Source organism: Coenobita brevimanus, chromosome 64 (assembly GCF_032717465.1).
Source record: "Coenobita brevimanus isolate Jiangsu-jjx chromosome 64, ASM3271746v2, whole genome shotgun sequence".
Lineage (NCBI taxonomy): Eukaryota > Metazoa > Arthropoda > Malacostraca > Decapoda > Coenobitidae > Coenobita > Coenobita brevimanus.
This window is the reverse complement of record NC_137017.1, coordinates 32471259-32496265: the sequence shown is the minus strand read 5'-3', so window position 1 is coordinate 32496265 and position 25007 is coordinate 32471259. Positions and strand designations below refer to the sequence as shown.

The following is a 25007-nucleotide window of genomic DNA, read 5'->3' as shown; positions in this document are numbered from 1 at the left end:
CCACAATCACCAACTGCACCACAACTCATACCCTCATCGTTTGCCCCAAAACGTCTCTTTGTACCACCAAAATGCTATCAACACAAAAGACATCGAATTGCAACTAACATTGTACCCCACACTACCAAACAGTTCTGTAACATTGCAATAACACCAAACACTTGTATCACCACATTATGATTCCAATGACCAGACCACCACATTAACTCACCACCACCACCACACCAAACCAACAGCTGTACCGCCAAGGTCAAAATTTCGAAGAGTATACAACTTTCCTTCTGACGATCTTCTGCTGGCTAATATTCCTCATGCTGAAGAGTGGCTTGGTTATATTTCACAACCCATAGATTAAACTACTAACGTAATGAGTCAGGGGGAAAGTTACAGACCTGTGTGGTGAAGTGAGCGCAGTGGAATATTAGTCGAGCATTTTCCCCAGACTTTATCACCACATCACCCATACTATCAAACGAGCCACCATCACCACTGATGTCTGAACATTTACTTTCCAGGCCTCTGAACACTAAAGGCATCCTATCTAAATGGGGCTCTAAGGTCATTCTATCCTAATGGGTCTCGATCTTATCAACATGAGCCTATTAATGCCTATCTACAAAAATTACTGCTTACTGAAGGTGGAAAACTGCATCACCTACTTAATAGTGATTATAATGAGCTATTTCTAACACTGACGTTTAATTAATCAGAAGGTAAGCCAGTGGTGTGTGTGTGTGTGTGTGTGTGTGTGTGTGTGTGTGTGTGTGTGTGTGTGTGTGTGTGTGTGTGTGTGTGTGTGTGTGTGTGTGTGTGTGTGTGTGTGTGTGTGTGTGTGTGTGTGTGTGTGTGTGTGTGTGTGTGTGTGTGTGTGTGTGTGTGTGTGTGTGTGTGTGTGTGTGTGTGTGTGTGTGTGTGTGTGTGTGTGTGTGTGTGTGTGTGTGTGTGTGTGTGTGTGTGTGTGTGTGTGTGTGTGTGTGTGTGTGTGTGTGTGTGTGTGTGTGTGTGTGTGTGTGTGTGTGTTTGTTTTTGTGTGTTTGTGTGTGTGTGTGTGTGTGTGTGTGTGTGTGTGTGTGTGTGTGTGTGTGTGTGTGTGTGTGTGTGTGTGTGTGTGTGTGTGTGTGTGTGTGTGTGTGTGTGTTTTATTAATCAGCTACAAAAACCCTACCTACTGTACCGGAAGGAAAGTTCGTCAATATTTGTAAAACACTACCAGATTCGTCTGGCTCACGTATCCACACGGCCAACTCACCTGAAGGCCCATAAACACACAAAACATTATGTACCTTATGCGAATGAATGGGACAATGTGGAAAGGAATGCAACCGAGGTGTGTGAAGTACCAAACTAGCGGCGAGAAAGGTACAAAACACGAACCCACTGTACTCTGACGTATACCCGTGACAGCGGACCAGCTAGTGGGATAATTTGAGCAGAGAGAGAGAGAGTTAAGAAACTAAGGTGTAAGGTAGACTGGGGACGATTTAAGTCTAGTAGGGATGCCTGAAAGAGAATCTGGTGCCGTATGTATACCGTGTACTGGGTGACAAGCTAGAGATGCTAAAAGAAACTGGTCTAACTTCCTCACTACTCTGCCGTCTTTTATCAACTCATCTCACTGCAACCAAACGTCTGCATTCAACTTGCGAGACTTATCAAAATGGAAAGGCTATGTAACAATCCTGTATAAGACAGCCCTAGCATGTGTTCAATATGGACGGTGGTTGTTAGCGACGATGTGGTGACGTGGAGGTGAAGTAGGTTATGTAAGAGGACTAATCACGTCAATTAACCCCTCCACTAAGAGATGTTTACCTTCGAATTACATCGCTTGGTAGTTGCCTGATTAAAATAAACAAGCGTCACAAGACTGAAGGGGTTAAGTGAAACCTGCAGGTGAGACCAGCAGCGAAACCTGAGTGTAAGCAGATTACGATGCGGATGACCCTTGCGTGAAAACCAAATGTGAGCAGCTAAAGGTAGAGCGAGCTGGGTGTGGAACTGAGGCAATACACTTGAAACTGGCAAAGCGAGTATGCCGTCGCGAAGGTGTCAGTGACCTGTGTGAGGAACTGTACGTGCATCTGAAACTATCGAGACATCAAGATGTGGTAAGTGTAAAGCGAGGATTAAACAAAACTGGTAGTACCAGTAGGCTAAGTGGGAAACAATAGGTGCATGAGACTGAATATGAACGAACTGTGAAAGTGTAGAAATACCACGAAGCTGAGGGTAAAACTGAAGTGCATGCCTGTGAAGCTGGAAGTGCGAGGGAAGCCATGATATAAGCATCACTGGTGGTGTGGTGAACCCGATAAGGAACAACGCACAGGACACTGATAGTGCTACTATTACTATGACAGCTGAAGGTACGGGAAAACGGAGTGTAGAACCACAGCAGAAACAAGTGAGACTGGTGTGAAACACGAGACGCAAGCAAAATTGGATGAGTAGGTTAAGTTTGTTGATGCGAATGAGCCAGAAATGAAATCGCAGATGCTTAGATGAAATTCGAGGTGAAAAACTTGGTGCAAGTATGTGCATTTAAAACTAAACGTACAATGTTTAAGAAAAACTCGTAGTGCAAGTGAGGTGGTGAAACTGTAGGTCGATTATGATGGGTGTGAAACGTAATAATCGAAAAGAGGTGTTGGGAAACACTCAAACTATTGTGTATTATGCCTCCAAAAACTTACATTTTCCCAGGTATTTCCTTATCTAAAAGAGTGTTATTGCTTTTTTCCCCCTTACAACATTTCTTTAGGTACAGTGAATTTCATGTGTAAAATTCCTTACGCATGCTGCAGATACAGTACTACCAGGCAAACACACAAGAAGACACTGCAAGTACCATACTTTTTGGAGGCATTATACAACCCTAGACTGGTGGTGCAAGTAAGGTGGGTGTGAACTGGTGGAGGTGGTGCAGTGAGGCGGTGGTGGTAGCTGGCTGACCTTGAGTACCAACGTGTAGGAGCAACCACAGGATCCAAGGAGTCTCACGTAACGAGGTGGCTGGTTGGTTGGTTGGTGGCCCCGGCGTAGAGTTCGACAACCCTATGGAATATACTGTCCTCGCCTGCTGGAACGCCCCCGCCCTTCCCCCTTGTTTCTTGTACATCCTCCCTCACAATGCACCACAATCTCAGAGCAATTACCACATAATGAGTATGATTAGGGGGTTCCTCGTATACACCTCCATGAAGTCAAATACTCTAACTTCCTTATTAGGCTTATATTTTGCATGATTCATTAATGGTATTATCATGTCACGCTTGAGAGAGAGAGAGAGAGAGAGAGAGAGAGAGAGAGAGAGACGGGAGAGAGAGAGAGTACAAAGGGAAAATACCCATACAAAAGGTAACAAGCACTAATAATGTTCCCAGAGTGGAAAACCTATTAAGACAGCAGGAACTGAGAGAATGGCGTTAAGGCTATAAATTTCACGATACACAGTTCATCACGGCGCTGGTTTATTTTGAAAGGATGCCTCGTTAAGTCCCGTATGATTCTGAATATCCCTTCTACCCACTAGAATGAAAAGAAACCACCACCAAGATTCAATAAAGCCAACCTTCAACCGTGCACCATAATCCTGGCTTCCAAAATAGTCTTGTGTAAGCGAATGCATACCAGCGGCAGCAGCGGCAACGCAGGATTACACAAATCACGACGTTAATTGGCCGGACTCAGCTTGGTGGGCCTCATATGAGGCAGGTTAACCCCCATAATCTAATTAACAGGTTGAGCCGCGTCTGGCCACACCTAAGCCTTCTGGTAGAGGCCGAGCCAACATTTCCCAACCACTGTTAGCTTCACCTTGCAGCCCACCATCATACAGAATTCTCCTCCACTACCTACTCCGCAATTTCACGTGACCCTAATGCCCATATTTTAGGTGGCATTGGAGGTTTCCTAACACTTCTTCCTTCGCGACAGCATGCAACATCTTAACATTTTCATATATATATATATATATATATATATATATACTATTTACACTGTTTCATAAACATTTTCAATCAATCTGACAGGAGGATATCGAGGTGTAGTACACAAAATAAATCACTACATATTAAAAATTACGAAATCTAAATCACTACATATTAACAATTACGAAATCTTCAAAGTGCAGGGGTATTGCACAACACACTACGCATTAACTGTCTGATATTCACACACTCCTCCAACATACTGCACAGAGGTTACAATAAATCATTACAGTATACGGCATTAAATACGAATATTCAAACAACTCTATATACACGTAACGTTAATTTTAACCCAAACTTCAACCTACACCGAGTCCTTCATTAAACGAACTGCAAGAACGTACGTACGTGTGTGTGTGTGTGTGTGTGTGTGTGTGTGTGTGTGTGTGTGTGTGTGTGTGTGTGTGTGTGTGTGTGTGTGTGTGTGTGTGTGTGTGTGTGTGTGTGTGTGTGTGAGAGAGAGAGAGAGAGAGAGAGAGAGAGAGAGAGAGAGAAGGGGGAGGGTTGACGTGAGGTGAAGGGAGGTGAGAAGAAGGGAAAGGCGGGGGATCAGAAATGCGAGGGGGAGGAAAGGGGGGCAGAGATGCGTGATGGAGGTAAGGTGGGAGGCAGAAATGCAAGGGGGTAGGGAAGGGGGAGGAGCAGAGATGCGAGGGGGAGGGAAGGGGGAGGGGAAGGGTTAGTGAGCAATGAGCAGGACAATGGACAGAGTAGTGAAAAACCGGTTGGTTGCCAAACGCCCTGAGGTAAAACGGGTTATGTGTGAGCCAGATAGGGGAGTGGATCTATTTAGAGGGGAGGAGATGGAAAGCTGATCGAATCCATAAGAAAGGAAATGACGGGTACGGTGTGAAGGGGACGACGAGAAGTTTGTCAAGCGCTACATTTTGGCAGCTTGACACTCCACGGGTGTGTGCAAAAGGTATAAATGCACAATATCATAAGTTAGTACATTATATAGAAACACATAATAAACAAAATAGGGATAGACAGACAGACAGACAGACAGACAGAAAGGCATTGGGCGAGACAGACAAACAGATCCATACATTTGAAGACTGACAAACACACAGATAAGCATAGATGGATACAAACATTGGTAAAGATATAGACAGACAGATACACAGTCAGACAGACAGATGCAGATAATGACGATACCCTTCGCTGCGAGTCTGACTGGGAATGGAAGAGGATAGACAGGAGAAAGAAAGATGGGGCAAAGACAGAGGGGAGAGCTGGCAAGATCAAGTTAATTGAGGATAAACTGGAAGGGCAGGAGAAGAAATAAGAGTAAAACGTAATAACAGTGGAAAGAGGTGAAAGGGGGTGACAGAGGACGGTGGGGGAAGAGAAACACAACAAAGGAAAGGAGGTGGAAGAGGGTGACAGGAGAGGAAACAGGGGGCAAAGGGTGACAAAGGGAGGAAGATGGAGGAAGAGGGTGACAAAGAGGATGATGGAGGAAGAGGGTGACAACGAGGAAGATAGGAGGAGGAGGGTGACAACGAGGATGATAGGAGGAGGAGGGTGCCTACGAGGAAGATAGGAGGAAGAAAGTGACAAAAAGGATGACTGTGGAATAGGGTGACATTATGGAAACGGATGAAGACGACAGAGGATGACAGGAAGAGTGAAGGCGTATGGAGAAAATAGATAAGGGTGAGTTACGAGAAGAGGCAGGAGAGGATACGTTTAACAACAGGTGACGATGGCTGAAACTGTAACCCGAGACCATAACATGTCAACAACGGGAGGAAGGATGAGGGTGTAACGAGGAGGTAACAAAATGAAAGATGGGTTAGCAGAATAATGAAAAAGGACAATATAAAAAGGGTAGGAGAATGTAATGAGCAAGAAAGGAGAGACTAAGAGGAATGAAGAGGGAAAGGGTGAGCGGGCGACTGATGGAGAACCTAACAAGCATTATGAGAAAGAGGAATTGGGTTGAAAGGAATGGGGAGAGTAAAAAGGGAGACAGCGCAGCAAGGGAGAGTAGCACTGTAGTGGTGAGTAACAAGAGCGACTGAAAAGTGTAACAGCGAAGAGGGGAAGTAGGCAGAGGGTACCCATTAAGAGGAAGAGCGGTGACATAGAGAGAGAGAGAGAGAGAGAGAGAGAGAGAGAGAGAGAGAGAGAGAGAGACAGACAGACAGACAGACAGACAGAGAGTACTAAGGAAGAAGAGAGTAACAATGAAGAGGGGAGAGCCTAGCATGGAATAAAGGAAGTATGTATATGGAGAGGAGGGAGACTACAACGAGGACAATGTAATAACGAAGAGGAGAACGTAGCGAGAAAGCAGAGCCAAGCCTGGATGCGAATATAAGAAGTAACAGAGGAGTGGCTGAGTGCAACAGGGTGACGAGGAGAGTAACAAAAGGAATGCGAGTAACAAGGAAGATAGGAGGATAAATTAACAAGGAAGGGAGGACAGCGCAACAAGGAAGAGTGAATAGCGTAACAAGGAACAGTGGAAGTAGGAAGAGAGGGGGAAGCAGGAGCAGTGGGGGGATACACTGGTATAGCCTGGCTTCTGCTGCCTCGTAATTTCTCTCGTTGGCAGGTTGGGGGTCGTCCCACGCACACGTACCGAGCACTTTATTCTCCAAGTTACCAACCACCAAACACCTTTTATCCCTTCAGTAACCAAATAACAACCATCAAACACCTTTTATCCCTAGACTAACCAGATAACAAACACCTTTTATTCTTTGGGTAACCAACCAACAGATTTTTTACCGTTTAAGAAACTAGCTAACAATTGCCCGTCATCATGTAACTAAGCATAATACTTTACCCTGAGAATACCACTACCAGTTAGTTATTCTCAGATTAACCAACCACCCGATAGGCCTTCCCTTTATCATCAAAGTAACCAACAATCCATCGGCCTTCATACTATTCCCCTCAGACTTCCTTGACTTCTTACCTCCATACTTCACAAGGAAAGCAGGAACAACGCTCATAAATTGCTGCTTCATTCGTGAGAGCAATGATATCCTCCAGCATAAATACTACTTATGTTAACACCTCTAGAAACACATCCTAGTCACAACAACGAGTGTGTTTCTTGAAGAACAGAGCAGCCGTCGCCCCATGACCTGAATACAAACATAATATACATACGGAACACACAATAAATATCACGGTCTCCAAGCCAAAGTGCGAGACCCGATCAAGTATCATTAGAGCAAGGGAAGCCCGAGGCAAAGGGAGCAATTTTCTGGTAGGGTCGTGACCAGAATAAGAAGGCTCCACAACGAATCGAGGTGCCCAATATAACCCAGGTAATGAGGATAACCAAGTCACAACCGTCTAAGTAACCCTAACCTGATTCGCCTAAATGCACAATGAGAAGTACAAATTGGATTCCGCTGGGAAAACTAAGAGTCCTTCCAATTAAATAACCCAAATAGCTAGACAAGTCCAGATCTATGTGTTGGCAAGTAAATAATCACTCAGTAAACACAAATTCTTCTAAGTAGTCATACTAATATAAAGCTCTAGTATCTACAACTCACATAAGAAACACAAAATACAACATTTATGATAGTGGGAAACTTGCATTCACTACTAACATCACTAGATTTTACAACATCCATTACACATACTAACGTGTAAGAATACTGGTAACATTACCCACCATAAAACATGCACCTCTCCCGGTAATGAGGAAAGTATATGACATCTAGTGTGCATGCATATAATATCAGGCACGGTCCAGGTCATTCACCACACTAGTAATGCAACGCAATTTCACCTGTTCCGGGAAGAAAATACTGAACCAAATTTCGGCGACAATATCTTATCTTGACGTTATGGGAGAGGATATATATCACAGGAATGCATTTCTGCGATGTGTTCCGTTGAGAGAATCCGACTCTCATGTTCACTCTAGCTCCACTCTCAAACCCTCCATCCAGGGCAAAACTATGAACAAGGGAAGTTACTTTCGTTTCCGACTGTACTACTGGTGGTGTGGTAGCAGCAGTGGAGCTCAGTGGCGTCCTCTGCAAGCTCCCCTCCCCCTCCAAACACCCCTCCCCCTATACCCTGGCCCCCTTTTCCATCCCGGCGCAACTCTCATGAAATATCGCCCTATTACGACAAAAATGTTAAGTCAGTTTACAAAGGGAGCTTTTCCGGGAAGAGTGTGAGGGCTTAAGACGGTGGCGGATGAGGAGAGGGATGAGAAAGGGTCAGAGGGATACTGAGAAAGTGCGATGAGAAAATACGACTTAGAGAAGGACGTGAAAAACGACGTAAAGAAGGGCAGGGCTTAGAGAGGGTGTCAAATATTTAAGGAAACTATGAGAAGAGAGATAAAAGTAGGAAAGGACACTGGAGCTCCGGAGGGAAGATGATGACAGGAAGTTCGAGAGGAGAGAAAATGTAGACAGCTTGGGAGGGAAGAAGACAGGGAGCACGAAAATGAAAGATACAGAGAGCTCAGGAGGAGGAGACAAGACAGCTCGAGAAGGACGGAAGAAGACTGGGAGCCCGAGAGGTACGATACAGTGAGCTTGGGGAGGAACAAGATAAGGAGCTTGGGAGGGAAGAAAATAAGGAGCTGGGAAGGAAGATGATAAGGAGCTCGGGGGGGAAGAAGACAAGGAGCTCGAAAGGTAAGATACGGTAAGCTTGGAGGGACGAAGAAATAAAGCACGAGAAGGAAGATAACAGACAGCAAGGGAGGGAAGATAACAGACAGCAAAGGAGGGAAGGGAACAGACAGCAAGGGAGGGAAGATAACAGACAGCAGGGGAGGGAAGATAACAGACAGCATGGGAGGTAAGAAGATACAAAAAGCACGGGAGGGAAGACGAAAAGAGCTCCAGGGGGAAGAAGACTGAGAAAGCATGGGAGGGAAGATACTGAGGTCTGGAAGGAAGAAGATACAGAGGATAGAGAGAACTCGGGAGGAAAGACGCAACAGCAGCCGAAGTAGGTCCTTAGGGCTGACACGGTGATATATAGTGTAGCAGTCTCCCCACACCAGCAATACATGGCCTCCCTCCCCACAGGACCCCTAGCTCCTACCGTCACTATTACCTAGGGCCATCCCTCGGGTTCTCCCATTCCGGTCTCCCTGCTGCACCCTCAACCCTCTTCGTCACTCTATATACAGACATTCAACGATTCCTATACTCTGTTCACTCTAACTTGGCCTTAGCTTTTCAGCTCTCCAGTTCGAATGCAAGAGATTTAACAAAATGATGCCTGTCACGAAGCAGTGCTACGGAGAGAATGAAGATGCGTAGTATTCTAATCTGCCTCTAAGCAACGTGAAAATCTGCTAAAGGACGAATACCTCGGCCAAGCTTAGGAGGGCGAACTACACAATGCAAATAGCTTATAATCATATCTGTTCAAGTTCAAGCACTGGTACATTACCGGCCACAATAAATATTACTTCCCCGTACTTCCCGTGACAGGAAGTCGGTAATCTGCATGTCAAGAACGTCCACCTACTGGGTCTGGCAAACCTCAACGTCTAGGAAGAAACACCTACCCAACAATCATACGGGAAATAATAATCACCTTCATACACACAAAAAATACAACGGAAAAAAAAGTGACTGGCCGTGAGTGACACGCCATGGCACTCCAGGCCTTTGTTCACATTATAAGCCTTTCCTCTTTATTCCTGAGGACGAGGCTAAGGTAAACAATTAAGTGCACCCCGTAAGGAAAAAATATTGAAAAACCATGTAGTATTTTCATTTTATATATATATATATATATATATATATATATATATATATATATATATATATATATATATATATATATATATATGTGTGTGTGTGTGTGTGTGTGTGTGTGTGTGTGTGTGTGTGTGTGTGCAAAATCACAAATTCAACTTAGAGCCACCTCTACAACTATACGTACACGTAAACTTCCAACTAACTTGGGCAGCTTCAGCTAACATTAAGTACACCAGCTTTAAAGCTGACCAACCCCAAACTTTCAGTATTCACTGGCACACGGAAGAAGGGCTAACGCAACGCCAGTCAGCTTAGTAATTACTGACGTTATTAAAACACACACACACACACACACACACACACACACACAAAATCAGGAACCGACCTTGTACCGGTAAAAGATAACTTGCTGACAGGCACTACGTTTTACTATACCGGTATAATTACACTATATAACAACATCCTCTTGGCCGGGAAACTGAACAAGTTCCCAATAATATCTATTTAGGGTCTAGTGAACAAGTCAATAACCGTGTTTCATATGGTGCAGCGAGTACTGGTGGCAGGTGCTGGGTGCTTCTAGTTCTTGTTCTCGTGTAGCAGATGACCAGTCTCTCTCTCTCTCTCTCTCTCTCTCTCTCTCTCTCTCTCTGTGTGTGTGTGTGTGTGTGTGTGTGTGTGTGTGTGTGTGTGTGTGTGTGTGTGTGTGTGTGTGTGTGTGTGTGTGTGTGTGTGTGTGTGTGTGTGTGTGTGTGTGTGTGTGTGTGTGTGTGTGTGTGTGTGTGTGTGTGTGTGTGTGTGTGTGTGTGCGCGTGCGTGCGTGCGTGCGTGCGTGCGTGCGTGCGTGCGCGCGCTGGTTGGTTGGTTGGTTTAGTGCATTAAGTTGTAATGCAAGCACGATCAGGAACAGAGCAATGAATGTACTGCTGAGGACACTTAAATCGTTCCACTTCTTAGTCACCCTGAAACTCTTCCATAATATTTGGTAAAGTTTATTAGACTCCGAAGATCATATTACAGGCTCTCGAAAGATACTGCTCACTGTCTCTGTCGCTACTGGGTGGATCAGTAGGTTCGCCACTGTACAAGAAAGCTACATTGACGGAGGCCACTGCAACCCACCAGGTGAAGTCTGTCCAAGGTGGGGGGCACAGCAGGTTGGCGTGACTAGCTGCTCTTACTGACCCGTCACTGATTTATTACAGCCGCACATCCTGCCCCTGGTAAGAAAACCCCTACCACTACTGCTCCTCTCCCCAGCCCTACCTCATCTGCCTCCTCGATCATCTTCTACCAGCCCGTCCTATATATATACTCTATCTCCTTTCCCCTTCCACAGCGCCTCTCCCCAGACTCCCCTCACTGGAATCCTCAATACCCTTCCACTGCTCCTCACCCCAGCCATTCACCATTCACCTCCACAATCTCTTCCACCGTTCCTCTCCCTAACACACTATCACTGGCCTCCTCAATTCCTTTCTACTGCTCTCTCCCCAGTTCTACATTACTTGCTTCCTCAATACTTTCTACTGCTCCTCCCCCCATCCCTACATCATTTACCTCCTCAATTCTTTCCGGCAATCCCCTCTTCGCAGCTCTACTTCAATCGCCTCCTTGATCCCTTTCAACCATACCCCTTTCACTGCTCCTCTCCCTAACCCCACCACATTCGCCTACTCACCCCCTTCCACTGCTCCCCTCCCCAGCACCACCTCTCTCGCCTCCTGAATCCCCTTCCACCAGGCCGTCGTACACTCTATCCCCTTTACCCTCGACTACCTCCTTGCCTTGCCACTGCCGTAATCCGCTCCCCGTCGGACCAAACCCACAATGCTTTTATATCCTCAGCCTTCACGCCATAAAACAATACGGTACATAACCATTACATCACCAAGCCTTGTTGGCCTGTGCGTTTTTTTTTTTTTTTTTTTTTTTTTTTTTTTTTTTTGACATGGGACACGTCTACAACGGATACTGATCAAGAACATGTGACTGTCTAAAATGGACAAGCATCTGCGGTGTGTCTGGATACAGTACAGTTCAGTACCACACACACACACACACACACACACACACACACACACCACACCACACCACACCACACCACACCACACCACACCACACCACACCACACAGTGGCTTTTACTGGCAGGCCGCTAATGCCCTGACGACAGCGGTGGTCACGCAGGCGAGGGCATGGTCACCTCTTACACCCAGCTGTAAAAATCCTCACGTCGCCTCGCCACAAGGTTACACCTCTATAATGCTTGTAGCCACAATGTTACACCTCTATAATGCTTGTATCCTTGTTATTGGTTTTAGCCCTCAATTTCTATTTTGCACAAATACAGTTTGCAATTATTTTGTAGAATCATGTACCGGTATAAATTACACACACACACACACACACACACACACACACACACACACACACACACACACAACCATCTAGCGTCCAATAACTTAAACCGAACAGTATCCGTATGACACTTTCTCCAAAAATTCATCTCGCAGAAAATACTCTTCCCAGGGACACAGATCTCTGCAGCCTCCAACCTGTCCATCACTACTTCAGTACCAAAAACAGCAATCCACTGTCCTCACTGTAATGTTGCCCCTCACATCAAGGCATTTACCTACTCACTTCACTATCACAGCACAATCCAACAAAAATATCTAAAAATTTCTTGACGCACCCAGCTAAAGTTGCCAGATTTCCGCTGACTAAGTTTCAAGTGTACGTGAGACAACAACAACAATTTCCCTGACCAATTACACGTGTACGAAGTGTTCTTTCTTCGTAAATGATCAGAGTTCAAATCGACCAGGCACGATAAGCAAACAAGTGTAAAGCAAAATCCCTCGTGGAGTGGTTATTATTCCCTCAGTCTTTCTTTCTACTCCACTGACAAAAACAGATCCATTGTCCACAAGCTCCCTTGCAAGTCAACGCCTTGGCTACGAACTTGAACTTAACCTCTTTACCTTGACGGCATTTTGTTTTTTCCTTGTTGCCACTTGATGATCGTCGTATTCTAGACGGCGTGGGAGACTTCACAGCAAGTGTTCAATATGTATATTACACCTCAACACTTTCCTTTGTTATCAACACAGTTTGCACTAACAACGTTACGAGGATACTGAGGTGTAATGTGCTCAATAAATGACTAAGCAAGTGTTACGGATCTCCAAAGCCGCTACGTATATATCAATAAGGCCTTTTATTTTGATCAGCATCTCTTACATAAGCGTATATTTAATTAATTGATTAACAAAAAGTGAATGACGCATCAGTACATGAAATGCAGAAAATCGGATCCCTTATACCTGCAAGAACTGATTCATGTTGGTGCCGTTACCAAGTGTGGCCCCAAGCTCTACTGTAAGTGATCCCATTGCAGGCTGATCCTGCACTCTTCTTCCGGGGGATAGGGAAGGTGCTTAAGAGTTTGCAAAACCAGGATGCGGGGCACCCTGATTACACCTGTGCCATAACGTGATGGCGTCCCTCTGCAGCACATCAGATCCATACTGCACACAATCTTTCCCGCAAGTGACTACCAAAAGAACTTAAAGAGCAGTGCAAGTGTAATATAGAGGAAGTGTGTGGTAGCGAGGGAAGTGTTCCACCAGTCTCCAAGGCCATTACCGCAATCTATCACCCCATTTCCGACTGCACCATTACCCACCTCCAGCCTCCACACTAAAACCGCCAACACTACACGCAAGCGCACTGGCAATACAAAACTGCTCCCTTCTGAGAAAGTCGTGATCGTTTTCAGACGTTCAAATCTGACATTTTCATGGCACATGAGTTTCGATGTTAGAATCTGGTACAATCCTTTCAACATGCATAATATACTCAAATATAACTATAATGACATACAAAAAATCACCTGCAATTAACAGAATCTGCAGCACCACAGGTTCAGCTTCGAGGAATTCAATAACCAGTCATGCACCTATGCTTTACCCCTTCAACCATTACCTTATTATTATATCTCTCCATGATTTGCTTTCCCTTAGCGATGACCTCTTACATTACAGGGGTTGTTTGAAGGTTGTATATCTAATAGTCTTTAATAGGATTAGTCAAACTGTCTAGAAACAACAAGAATAAAAATACAAAATGCGTCATATAGGACTGAAGGGGATAAAGGTTGGACGATTAAACACAAAAATATCCAGTTCACTTTCATATAATGCATGACGGCAATAATCCACAGAAGTTACAGTAATCATCAACACTCATTCTGACTGAATTTACGGCACCACAAAAGCGTAAGATCTGACAGCTTCAATACGACGTAACTCTGCTTGAAATTTGTATGGCTAAACATTGAAGCATCCTATCTACTTTCATCTGAGGGACGCACACGCCTGGGAGCAACTTAATCTGCAGTGATTCACCCCTGGAGTTGAACGTACACTTGTGACCGAAGTAACACTTGTCTTAACACCTGACTAATTAATGTCTGATTTTTCTCCTCTTCGCTGGTTTATGCAACACATGGAAGACTTACAGTACATCTTACACGCTTGCCACGTGCCTTTAACCTCTACAGTACGATGGCTCCTTCATTTAATTTTCGCCAGTGAAACACTATTTAAATCAGTAAGTCATATCGTGCTGAAGGGGTTAAGTTTGTTAATACTTAGAAACAAAAACTTCAATGCTTTCCCCCCCAAAAAAAATATATATATATATATAAATGTTTTTCAATTAGGAGAGCACCTCGGTAGTGAAAGGGTTAATGAGAGCTGTAGATTATGAACAGCAACACCACCAGATAAACCATTTTAGCCAAATAAAATCGTCTGAAGACAGGATGAAACACACACACACACACACACACACACACACGCACGCACACACACACACAAAGAATATCGGCTGGATGTTAGCTAGGTTTGCTGCACTGATGTAACCTAAGTAACTCGGGGGCAGGGAACAGTTTAAGGATTTGAATTTCATTAAATCAGGCTTTACTGATCTACCAGGTGACCCGCCGACATGTCGTAAAAGTCTATCTATCTATCTATCTATAGCCCGACGCCCTAATCCCGCAAAGGGTGGCCGCAGACAAAACGCCTCCAAGTCACTCTGTCACCCACCATTTGACTCCCCTCCCCCCAACTCACCCCCCCCTCCCTCATATACCTCTCAACTCCATCCCTCAACCTCATCCTCGGTCTACCCCTCCCTCTCCCCCCCTCCACCTCACCTACATACACCCTCTTACAAAAAAAAATAGTCAGTCTTTCATTCTCCATCCTCTCCACATGTCCAAACCACCTCAGTGTATTTCTCCTAATCTTTTCAACCACATTCACATCTACCCCAGAACGTTCCTTCACTTCTTCATTCGTCAACCTGTCCCTCCATGTCACTCCACATGCTCCTCTCAAGTAACTCATTTCCACTGCTCTCACTCTTGACTTGTTCCCCTCCTGCAAGGTCCACGCCTCGCTTCCATACGTCAGGTAGGGATCACAATACCCCCGCTAATACCAATACACCAGTCCTGTATGAGGCAGCCCTAGCATGTATTCAATATGGACGGTGGGTGTTAGCGCCGAAGTGGTGACATGTACAGGTGTATGGTATGTAGGAGGACTGCTGGGCCTTGATAGCAGGCTGTGAAGCCTATGCCCAGAGTCGGACACATAAAAAAAATAATAATAATAAAAAAAAAAAAAAAAAACTCAGCACCAAGACAGCATTACTGTACGTGGGTGACTTGGCATTCCACTCAGGCCTATCCCTTAATCTGACAAGCTGTTGATGTACGCAAAATTAATTCGTGCTTTAAGTATTCATATTGGTTTTACACAGCCGGTCGAGAGGGCCAAACAGGCGAGCAGTTACATTAATATTCTCACAACCAGGTATTACCTGTGGGTTAAATGACTAACGCGTAAGACAAAATTACCCCGGCTTTCATAAAAGTGAGAAAACTGACCATTTCCTTTGCTTGAATCAACTCTCAGGTTATTAAAAAAAAAAAAAAAAAAAAAAAAAAAAAAAAAAAAAAAAAATACAATATTCTCCACCGCGAAGCAGCAGCAGAAGTTATGGCCAAAGTTTTCTTAACCACTATTTTACATGATGTAACCCTTTATAATGTTTAATTAGAAGCAAAACTGCCTTCACGTTCAATTCATATGGCAATAAATACAAAATTTAATATTACAGGTACTCCCAGGGGGGAAATCACACCAGCCAATACACATCTAGCGCGGCTCGGAATATGGCCTTGACCATGACCTACTTTCATCAATTTCGAACTCGTGATACTTTTTTCCCAACTACATTCCTGTAAAATTTTGTGATATCTTGAGCGGTTGCGAAGTTATCGTGCTAACAGATACACAAACAAACTTAAAACAATACCAGCTTCGCTATGGCGACTAGTAAAAACGAAATGACCTTCCAACTATGCAACCGCAATTTGATAACGATGGAAAAAAAAAAAAAAAGAGAGAGAGAGCCTTCGACACGCCACACGCCTCTTGGCATTCCAATATAATGACTGACTTTTTTGTTAGATACCATTCGACATAGCAAAGGCAAGTTTTTGTTATTCGTAATTGGCACGTTAAGGAAACTGCTACGACACAAGATATTTCAATCATTCAAGAGTTAGGAAGACTAGATGAGGAAGACATGAGTGTGTATTATTAAAGAAGGAAGCGTAAAAGGAAAATTCGTGACATACAATTAAAATTTTGTAAAAAGTAAATCATACGTCCAACAATGAATGAACTAAGGACATACAACCTGGGAGTGACTAACACGTGAAGAACTGATGAATGTTAGTAACGGTGAAGAGTCTCCTTCGTGCGTACGTGACAAGGTGAATGAACCCAACCAAGAACTAGCAAAATCACAGCCATATTAAACCTTATAGCGTGCAGTCAAAGGCAAATTAATCCCACTTTTTTTTACCACATTTTCTGAAGCACATGATAACAGAAAACTCCTGGCATGTCTAAACTGTTGCTGCTGGCACTAGACTGTGGGATGTAGGCTGATTAACCCGTAATAACCAAAGACGTTCAGTAAATGACCATCGAATTTTTTGATTGCCTGCACCAACATGTCCCAAAGAGTGAATAATAATGAAGAACGAGTGAATGTGAGGCTGGTAACGGTGAAGAAGACACTTTCCTACGTCCGGAAGTGACAAGGTGAGTGAACCCATCTAGCAACGCTCGAGTCTACTCACTGCCACGTCTCGCTATTGGCTGACGGTATTCATACTCGTAAAGTATCGGCCAAATTTCCACAGTAAACAAGTGTAGCCAGCATTTTGAGATATTCATGAAAATCTCTCTCTCTCTCTCTTTATTTAGTTGTGCCTATGAAGTGTCACGCAGTTGTATGAGGCAAAAGTATAACTCAGTGGTCCTGTACACAAGCTCAAGCTTCTGAATATGGAGGCAGCTCTCAACCCACCGCAGTAAAGCCGGCCCCCCTCCACGTCGTTGTGCTGACTAATCACCAGCATTCACGGGCAGGAAAATGATCTACGAGGAGTAAAATGGCCTATGTCCTGCTAGTTATGGCTGAAACTTTCTCGGCTTCTTCACTTCACTACTAAGACAATTTCCGTTTTCATCAGGATAGCAGGATGATTTTGTTACGCTCCGGACACTGAATGATGATATCTCACACTTCCAGTTCCAAATGTTTCTCCACTCCCGAATAAGCTCACTGGTGGTAGCGAAAATATAAGTGGCGTCCTGGAGGTGAAAGTGTTAACAGATTCGTTGACAGACCATAGAACGAGGCTTATTAGTCATATGGAAAATGAGAAGTATTAAGACTAATAATAATAAAATGCTATATGGAAAACGAGAAGTATTAAGACTAATAATAAGAAAATGCTTCAAAGTTTCCATGCAACAAGCATGGTTTTGTGTGAGTACCTCGACCTCTACTGCCTGTGGACGTTTCTCTCGTGATGACCAAAATCGTCTGATCTTCACTATAAAATTTAAAAAATTCTCCGGCTCAAAGTGTTAAAAAGGAGAAGCTTGTGTTTTGCCGATTTACAATGCTAACTTACAAGACGTCATCAAAGCGTTAAAACAAGCGCAAATAACATAACAAGAGTACTGGTATCAGTGCCATTATTGATGCGAAGAGAATATACTCACATTAGTATGTATTTATGAAATATTTTGTTTACTTATTCTGACTGGGAAACACTCCTACTATAGGGTTCCTGAGATGAAAGTCTGGTCGAAAGTACTTTATCTCCCCAATAAACTTCACTCAAAGTGGACAATATTCTTCCATCATCCCGGGTATCGCAGTACCAACTGTATTTCCCCAACAAACTAATCTTAATGTGGACTGAATTTTTCCATCCTAGGAATCGCAAGACCCAAATACGTGTACAACAACGCAATATCGAGGTCTCCCTAACATCAGCGAGCAAGACCGCGACATTCATATATCAGGGGCCACGAGGAAACAGCCAAGTTCACTGTCACAATCCATTGTTCTTGGGCTGCAAAAACAAGACGCTGTTCTCACAATCACCGTCCCCGCTGTTACCTGGTGATGTTACTAAGGGGGCTGTTTCGGACTGTACCGTATTCCAAGTGACACAGGAGGATTTGTTGTATCTCTTCCTCAGCTATTTAACATTAACAACATACGACTTAAAAAAAAAAAAAAAAAAGAAGGGGGGGGGGGGGAGGTTTTAGAAAACCTCCAAAGCAACTTAGAAATACGACCTTCGATGGAAAATACTATACACCATGGGCTGTATTTTCATCGGCTCCAGGTGGACTCATAACACTCTTAACAGTTATCTGCCTACGTCCGATGTTCCCAATGTTCCGTGTTAACTTTTAACTTTCTAATATCGACGTGGTTCCCATAGTACGCAAAGGAGAACAGAATACGGACATGCCACATACAAGATTAACTCCGTCAGCACAAGGACGTAATTTCCGCTTTCTTGCTATTGCCAGGCGATTTTTCATTAGATTTAAGACACAGCACTACTACCAAGGGATTTAATGAAGCCTGACTGTATCCCCCAGTTCGAAGTCTCGCCTAAAGCCAATAATATCGTTAAAGTAAAGCAAGGGTAAACTATAATACGCATCACTGGGTTCACGATGTGCTAGAAAACCTCATAGTGATGAAAAAACGGCCCAAACTCCTTTGCTATGAGGAATTATACATATATGACTGTATTACTGCGACACGACTTTACAATGACAGACTAAAACTTGAATCCCATCCTAGAGGTGACGTTAGCCAAATCATGTGTAAGGAAACTGTAGAGTAGCACTTTCGGTTAAGCAAGTAATATAAGCCCATGTTTATGTTAAATCGCCAGCAGTACTAATTTACATTCAGATGCTAAATCTTGAATATGGAAAGTGACCTTTAAAAACATTATGATCTATATCATCTTATGAAAGTATGTTAATCCAGACACTTAATGGCACAGCAATGGCAAAATAAACATTGGTGTACTCAATTATCTCTTTAATTAGAGGGAAATTGGGGGACCTACTTTCGGAGAATGTATTTAATCATGTAGACACAAGGAAATTAGAGCTAGAAAATCAGTCAAGACCTGACTCTCCCGCTCCCTGGTTAAATCGGGGTGGTGTGTCGGGGTGTCATCAACCATGGTAATTACAGTCATTATCCATTAGGCCTGGTATTAGCACAACGTCTCTAGAACCCTCGCTGCTCATTAAGCCCACGCTGCCCCCTTACTCCCCATTTCTCAGCCCGGGTGCTTGTGTCTTGTCCAGGGCGAACCGTCACGCTACACTGACTCTGAGGCAGCGTTGACCAGTTCAGAATGTGGATAAGTACAGATTGGCTTTGGTTAGCCTGACCTTGAGGGCCTTCATGGTCAGCTTGCGGCTGCCTCCTCCATTCCCTCATTCCACCTCCACCCCATCCAAACATTTCTCACCCTACCTATGGAACTTCTTAATGCCAAAGAATAACACGACAAATTTAAGCTATACTATCAGGGCTTCAATTGAGAGACTTACTATCGGGGCTTCAATTGTGAGACTGTCTTAAACGTACAATAATAACGAACGAAAAGAGAATGTTTCTCAATAAGTTTTTTTCTGAAGGCCAAGTAACCTTTATGAACATCATCCAGTGTCTTCTACCATCAGGTATTTATTTCACAAAGGTGGCTGCCTCTCTGTGCTGACAACCCAACGCCCCCTTCACACAATAAGCCATTAGAATAGTTTGAGAATCATTATGATGAGGGAAGTGCAGTATCACAAATAAAAACATATTCTGTTACACTGTCAAGCTACGGCAACACCGTGGAGCCCTGGCCGTGACCACCCACCTCTCCCAAGGACAACGTTCCCTCCCATCCTCACTCCAGTGTTGCCGACTTCCATTTAAACTGGACTTTATTACAGGTTCCCATCAACTACAGAATGCCATTTTCCTCTCGTTCAAGGAGTATACAATCGTCCAAACGATCTCAGAGACTGGACCCAGATAATGAGAATGAATTAAAAATAAAGGTAATGAGTTTTTCGACGATGCAAGGTAGGCGAAGGTGAGGCCACCAAGGCAAGTAAGGAGAGGGAGGAGCAGCCGTAACATCCTAACACCTGATTAACAACCAAACACCTACACGAACCACGGCCACATCGGCACGCTAAATACAACCAAGCAACCAGTCAACCACGACTCCGAACAATGAAGTGCAAAGAAACAATAAAGAAAGAAACTTGGTGTGTTTGTACATAAATTACGGCACTCGAGCCTCCCTCCCACCACTACTCAGGGCCAGCGACCATCCGCCTCTTCTGGGCCCCACAAAGCCGCCGCCACACCATCCACCACCAGCCGGGCGACACATCTCCAGCAAACCTCGCGTGCTGTGAGGCAATGTTGTGGGGCGGCTGGTGTAGGTGGAAGTTGGGCTGAAGAAGAGGAAAACTGGAGACGCGTGGACCATGCGAGGAGGAATCATGGTGGGAGAAGTAACACTGGGAACTCCTCAGTGGGAGCTACGTCATACGAGATGCTGGCAGAAAAAATGTGAGAGTTATATACAAATGCAAATAAGTTTCTGATAAATGGATAAGCCTCATGAAACCTACAACAGTCTACAAGGCAAATACGTTTAATTTTACATAAAGCTCCTGACTAGAGGGCTATACAAATGACGTGCATTATCAACATTACTGGCGAGCATATAGCATTTTTATACCGGTATTCTGCTTCGGCAGTATCAAAATAAACCCGACAAAACACAGCCATGATTTGCAACACATATCTCAACTTACTAATGTACACGCAAAGTTCTCAGTATCGGAAAATGTTTCAAATTTAGTTGCTAGCGCTTTTATGGTGGTGCTAGTTCTGATGGTAAGGTGGAGGAACAATTAATGTTGGCTGGATGGAAAAAGCTGGTATAAAGTTAACATCATAAGGCCTAATGACCATATGCCTTTACATAATGGATTCTCTCGCTCAATTACGTCTACATCTTCCCACTTCCGTTGGGGATATATGATACCAAAGCGAGCATGTAATCTACTACTATATCATTCTTACACATTATTTAATGGTCTACACCCATGTAATTAACCTTACCTTCCTCTCAACCGTGCCTGAATGAACGACAGATTATCGACCAAGTCACAATTACCCGCTTCGTCATGATAATTAAGGTAAGTAGGCATGCAAATAGCACACACTGGTTACTTCTGTGCTTTAAACTTTTGTTTTCGTAATCCATAGTATATGCTTGAAAGTATGGTAGCAAACTTGCAGGCAATTCCTCCTTAAACAGTACATCCTCTTGATGTTTTCACTTGACACGTGCGTGGGTGTGTTGATACCAGATGGGTGGGGTGGTGGATGGTGTAGTATGTCGGAGGACATTATATGGTGTCATGTGACACCCACCACCACCTCAGACTAGAGTGCTGTCGTCATGTGTCACTCTGTCCTCACGCCTGTAAGCCTACACCGCCACACCACTGGCTCGCACAACACTTTGTTGGGGGCTAAAAAAAACGAACGTGCGTGCCGTGACAATAAACCTGCTTGGTTTTTCTACCTTCCTACTTACACTACTTTAGAATATGCTTAGACACATAATTCTAGCATCAATGTATTCAAGCGTGAAACGTACTGATGGGATGTACATAATTATACTGCAACCTACTGCAGTCACCCTAAAAACACACTGCCTTCTGCAGGTAATGGAACTTATTAAGCCTCGCGTTTTGAGTGACATGAAGCCTCACTCTATTGAGATCAATAAAAATTTAACGATACTGATTAAATGCTTCCTATCACATAAATGAAGTAATGTAATGCACCCACACTGTATCGTGTCATACTCTCCCTTATCACGATAAAAACAACAACAAATACTGTACGGTCTCTGTTCACTGACATCTCTAGGTGAGAGACCATAGCCTACCAATGCTTATTCTTATTATTAAAGAAGAAGGACGGGCAATTAAAGCATCGCCAACCCTTACCCGTCACCAAGGTTGTTTTTCATATAACTCTTACTACCACCATACGATTTTCTGCAGCTCTGGAAAGGCCTACTGTAAGAGACTGAAGGGGATAAAATAATTTTTCAAGTCAACAGCATATTACCTCTATCCCTTTCCTCCCCTGAACACGACCATTACCTGTCCAATGCCTCCCTTCCTCACACTCCGAGCCTGCGGCTGGCATCCTCACACAAGCTCATTAGCCTGGTGCAGTCTTTGTGATTAGACACAAGCTAGATGCGAGGGGAAGTGGAATAACATTATCTCCAGGCGCTCACTGACACCACTAACGAAATAACACCGTTTTCAATTATTTTATACTATGCTACCTACAGTGTACAATTTCTTTAATCTCCCCTTATATTAACTGTGCACGCTATTAGAACATCTTTTATTTTGTAATGACATGACCCTTTCATTGCTCCAGCTTCACCCAATGTCATGAGCTAGCTATCACTATACGAGTTTGAAACAAGTAAGAAATCTATAACAGATAAAAGCTACGTGAAGCGTACATTGCCACAGTATTTTGGCAACATCGTCGCTAAATCATGGAGGTCATGTCCTCGAATCTGATCAACCGATGTTATGGTTAACCCAAATGTTATGCGAACAAAATTTGATGAAAACAGACAGCAAAAACTTTTTATGTAAAATGTTTACTTCTTTAAAGTTCAGTACTCCAACCCTTGACATAAAAAGTTCAAGTTCCCCTCTTAAGATTTAGGTCCCAAGAAAACTCACGACAGCTTTCCCCTGCGCCGCCATAATGAGGTACCTTGAGTGCTAAGTGGCCGTCTGTTGTTTGGAGAGGAGGGGACGAGGCAGCCAGGCTTTAGGCTCAGGTACCGAGGCAGGCCACAATATGGGTGCTGTATAGCTAGACCCTGTTCTCGACCCCTATTGGGATGCTCCACTGTATGGGTGTGGCAGCTACATGGGGTATGTAATTTTAGACGACTGAAGTTTCGTTCAAATCGCCTATATTACAGAGTCAGAGAGGAAAAAAAAAATCTTTTCCCTGATTAAGCATTTTTTAAAATAAGGTCAAAGAGGTGTATATGATGCAAAGAAAAAGTATCCCTCGGCAACTCTCTCCCTCAAGGCACAGGCAGACGATAACCACCAGGAAAAACGGCCGATGGCAACCCACTACACCGTGATGGCGGCAGAGGTGGATGGAAGGTGGGAGTATGGGGGTGGATAGCTGGGTGGTGGGTAGTAGGGTGGCCCAGCATAAGGGGGGTTGGGGGATGGAGAGAGAGGAGAGACAGTAGTGGTGGTGGCATGGAGGGTGCATAAAGGTGAGGGAGGCAGTGGGGAGGGGGAGGGTACGGTTCCCATGGGACCCAGGGCAAGAAGATGGGCCGGAGCTCCCAGTGCTGCCGGAACAACATACTGAGCTGAGGCGCGGCAGTTCTTGGCACCAACTCGCCGACCTTCATTTGAGTTGCCCCGACCAAGATGACATTCACAACTAGTCTAAGTATGTTCATGGAGGGCACATGACATAACACTTATGAAGGATATCTTGTCTGAAACACTCAGTTGCGGGGGAACTTAATACAGCGGGCAGCCGAGTTTATTCTGAATTTGCCACTGGGTTCTAATCTTACACAACCATATGCCAATGTCAACAGCAGTTAAAACGAACCATTCATCAAAACCTCATACTGAGAATATTAGCAACAGGATAAGTAAGTAATTTTTTTACTCCTAACACCAAAACGATCCGAAACGTCTTATGGATTTACCTAACTAATCCAGTCTGACAGATATGCTTCAGTACACAAGACTGCAAACGTAAATACACAGGCTACGGTCAAATATCATTTGCTTATAACATCCAATTCAGACACCGGCGATACAAACCTCAGTCAGTTATTGAGGTTGCGATCCCGCGCTTCTGCCACCTTCACCAACCCCTCTTTCCTCTTCAGCTTGAAAGCCCGGGCCCCACGGTCCTTTACACATGCATGGGAGCTGGGTGTCGCTTCCCGTTTTGGGGGCCAAGACAAGGCGATGGCTATCAGACTGTGTGACACCGACAGCCGCCTCCACGATAACATTCTTGACACTCAGGTTGGCCCCGGACTGGGAACATCTCTGCACCTGTGTTCCAGCCGCCTCGACACGATTTCTGATGCGTATCACCGCCAGAAATGACAGCCTTTGGCCCGGCACTGGCGGACTGACACTGTACAGGACACCGATCGACCGTCTCACCAGGGTCACACTCCAGTTAGAGGTTAACGAGGCATCATCAAGACAGGTTAACAGACTGATGGTAATAGCCAAACTAGAAAATCAGGATCAACATCCTATGCAGTTAATCAATACTCATTACGTTAGGTGGCGGAGGAGCTTTCCGAGGCTACAAGTAACGACATTTTGATTATACCGGCGGTGTTCCTAGATCCAGGCATTAAGCAGATTACCCCGTGCGTAATCACTCAGCCTCACCGTAAACCGGTGGCCAGGTATTTACTGGCTCACAAACACTAACGATCTTATGCACATCAATACGCTAAATACACCCAAGTTTAACTCGTATGATCCGCATTTCATTAAACCAAACTTATGGAATCAAAGTTAACACGTACTTAAGAATGTGTGTAGAAGCGATTTTTCCTAATGTCACTTGAACCTATCCATGATGGATTTCTGACCTTTTCGCAAAACTTAAGTATGGTCGCTTGATCATCAAGAAACTTACGAAATTGTGTTTGTCCTTAGAAATCAACCTTTCCTGCTCTCGTCCAATTACCAA

The 25007-nt window shown here is 44.2% G+C and overlaps 1 protein-coding gene across 3 annotated transcripts in view; it reads right to left on the bottom strand.

Annotated features, from left to right (window-relative positions):
* heph (polypyrimidine tract-binding protein 1 heph) overlaps positions 1 to 25007 on the bottom strand; it is a 334912-nt gene that overhangs the window by 189751 nt on the left and 120154 nt on the right. The gene's annotated exons all lie outside the window — the stretch shown is intronic.